At 48.5% G+C, this 3409-nt stretch overlaps 1 protein-coding gene across 1 annotated transcript in view; it reads left to right on the top strand.

Annotated features, from left to right (window-relative positions):
* Positions 1–474: 474 nt before the first annotated feature.
* LOC108798720 (pseudouridine-metabolizing bifunctional protein C1861.05-like) overlaps positions 475–3409 on the top strand; it is a 37053-nt gene continuing 34118 nt past the window's right edge. The window contains exon 1 of the mRNA XM_018570498.1: positions 475–532. The gene's annotated coding sequence lies outside the window, so the exon portion shown is untranslated. The remainder of the gene's footprint in view (positions 533–3409) is intronic.

The following is a 3409-nucleotide window of genomic DNA, read 5'->3' as shown; positions in this document are numbered from 1 at the left end:
CACACACACCATTATTTATGTATGGTGAGCCTAAGGGTCCATCTTCCCTGACTTTGAGTATGAGTTCTTCCCTCTAGGCAATGCCAAAATGAAAGTGCTGGGACTCAAAAACATTGCTCTGGCACCAAGATCAACCTTCCTCTGCTCCTTATGGTCAGGGAGTTTCTGATACACTGCGTGCAATCAAAATAAAGAAACAAAATCCGTAAAAACCTGAGCAGTCACAAAGGCATAAAGTACCCCCTGGTGATAACGGGGTTAAGTTTAGGGGTACACGTTGGTCATGGTCCATACAGGTCACACCATTCTACTGCCCTCCCCATGTGTGCCCTTGTTAGGGAAGGATCACAGTTCCCCAGGACTGGCCCCCTCCTCCTCCTCCTCCTCCTCCAGCTGGTTTTGTGGTTAATGATAACCTAAAGAATGCAGCACAGAGTAGCTGGAACTCCCACCCCTCCTATGTGCCTCCCCCCACCCCACCAAGACTAAATTGGTAAGGAGCAAAACCTCGTGTGTGTGTGTCTCCATAGAGGTAAGACTGACCCCAATACCATTACACACTCATAGACCCCCCATTGCATTTATCTTACAAAAACATTATTTCCAGCCATCTGCGGACAGATACAAAAAAACGTATTTACTGCGGGTTCAAAGGTCACGTTTGATACAGTGGGGGGAATTTATCAAAGCAATTGCAACAGTTTTAGCCTCTTAGATAATTTTTTTAATGTGCAAATCTGTCTTTTAACATGTGCGCCTGTTTTGATCTGAGCTTGCACTACTTTTCCAACTGCACGTGTTTTGCGCCTGTTTTCACCTGCACTTGTCCTGCGGCTGTCTGAAACTGGAGCATCACTTAACAAAACAATCGCAACTTAAGAAGTCCCCATGACCAGAGGCGGCTCTAGAGTTTGCGAGGCCTTAGGCCCCGTTCACATATAGCGACATACCTTTTGCAGCGGATCCGCACGGCCGGGATAGCGCGACTTTCGGGGCGACGTTCCAGCGACGATCCAGCGACGGTAGCGCGACCTTCCCCGTCGGGCTCCATAGAAAAAAAGTAAAATCGCGCAAAATCCGCCGAAAAAAGGGTCCGGTAGAAGCGACTTGCGACCGCGACGAGCGACGCGCGACATGGAGTTAAGACAGCTCCATTGAATAACATTGGCCGGCGACTTCTCGCGATATCGCGCGGCAAAAATGCGCGATATCGCGCTATATGTGAACGGGGCCTTAGGCGAAACCTAAACATGAGGCCCCACTCAGGCCTGTGGTGTCTCACCAGGGCTCTGTGGGGTTTAACCAGTCTGGTGAGACCCCACAGAGCCCTGGGGAGACCCCTAAAGAGCCCTGGTTAAACCAGGGCTCTGTAAGGTCTCACCAGCACCAGGGCTCTGTAGGGTCTCACCAGGGCTATGTGGGGTCTCACCAACCTTGTTAGACCCCTCAGACCCCAAGTGAGACCTCAAGAAGCACTGGTGAAACCAGGACTCAGCAGGGTCTCACCAGGGCTCTGTAGGTTTTCGCAAGCAGCACCAGGGCTCTGTAAAGCTCTTTGGGGTCTCACCAGGGCATCGGGGCTCTTTGGAGCCTCACAAAGGCTCTGTTGGGTCTAACCAGCCTTGTTAGACCCACAGAGCCCTGGGGAGACCCCACAGAGCTCTGGTGAGACACCAAAGAGCCCTGGTGAGACACCAAAGAGCCCTGGTTATACTTGTAGGGTCTCACCAGCACCAGGGCTATGTGGGGTCTGACCAGCCTGGCGAGACCCCATTGAGCCCTGGTTAAACCAAGCCTCTGTAGGGTCTCACCAGGGCTCTGTGGGGTCTCACCATGGCTATGTGTAATCTCACCAGCCTGGTGAAACCCCAAAGTGCCCTGGTGAGACCCCACAGAGGCCTGGTTAAAGCATGGCTCTGTAGGATCTCACCAGGGCTCTGTGGGGTCTCACCATGGCTATGTGTAATCTCACCAGCCTGGTGAAACCCCAAAGTGCCCTGGTGAGACCCCACAGAGGCCTGGTTAAAGCATGGCTCTGTAGGATCTCACCAGGGCTCATTGGGGTCTCACCAGGGCTCTGTTGGCCCTCTGGAGCGCGAGGCCTAAGGCGACCGCCTAATTTGCCTAATTAGAGAGCCGCCTCTGCCCATGACCACTTCTTCAAGATGCCACAGTCCAGCTTTTTGCCAGGCGTTACGAGTCTTCTTTCCTGGAGTCTATTAAACCTCATTTATCAACAACATTACACTAACATCATAAATCTGACGCAAAGTGCATCGAATATATTCCGTGCAAGTGCAAACACTCTCAATTGCTATGATAAATTCCCCCCTGTGTTTTTTTACATTTTGTTACCATGATTAAAAGAGAACTATGGGGATAAGTGTTTTCCCCTGTATCCGCACCCTCCCCAGTCCGTTCCTCCAGTCAGCGCTGGAGGGGGGGAATCCCTGCGGGGAGCCATGAGTGACAGTCACGGCTCTCAGCAGGGAGATGATCGAGAAGTGAGTGAGCGACGGTATGTGTTCGCTCACTTCCCGATCTATTGAGCCGACATTTGACAGTTTCACTGTCACCCGTCGGCTCGAACTATGAGAATGAGTGAAAATCACTCACGTCATAGTTCTCCTTTAATTTGAGGATGCTAAAAAGTTGATCTCCCTATCCATAGTAAGACAATTCATTATATATACCGTATTTTTCGCTCCATAAGACACACTTTCCCCCCCCCCAAAAGGCGGGCAAAAATGTCTGTGCGTCTTATGGAGCGAATGTGTGAGAGCTGAGGCGGCGGGACTGACAGTGTACAGTGTAGTGCTTTGCTCACACAGGGCTTGGGAACAAAGTGCCTGGGAGCTAAGTGGCGTTAAAAAATTGGCGTTGGACTGTTTGTGTCAGTTTCTGTCAGTTTTTTTAAACTGTTCCCTTTTTTTTTCTTTTTTCTTCAGGTTGCAGTGCTCTTGTTAGGGGGAGGGGTTAATTGAGCTCAGGTGTCTCTCATTGAGCAGGTGTATTATAAACTAGTGCATCACTCATTTTGAGCTTGCTCACACAGGGCTTGGCAACAAAGTGCCTGGTAGCTAAGTGGCGTTAAAAAATTGGCGTTTAAACAATTGAAGTTTAACCAGGGCGGTTGTAACTTCTTCCAGGGCGGTGGTATAAATTAAATTTAGTTTAACAAACAAGTTATTGACCGTACCACTTGTGAACCATAATTTAACCCAGGTTGGTAGTATAATTCAGTATAATGTATTTATCTTAATCTAATTTAATTGAAATTATTTAATTTAACAAACAAGTTATTGAACAGGCCACTCGTGATCCACTAAACCCTAGAAAATAAAACTACAGTTAAATAATTAATCTTATATAATCCCTAATATACACTAAAAATAAAAATAAATAAATA

This window comes from Nanorana parkeri, unplaced genomic scaffold (genome assembly GCF_000935625.1).
Source record: "Nanorana parkeri isolate BGI_ZX_2015 unplaced genomic scaffold, ASM93562v1 scaffold1542, whole genome shotgun sequence".
Lineage (NCBI taxonomy): Eukaryota > Metazoa > Chordata > Amphibia > Anura > Dicroglossidae > Nanorana > Nanorana parkeri.
Note: the sequence above shows the minus strand (reverse complement) of the source record. Positions and strands in the feature narration are given on the sequence as shown.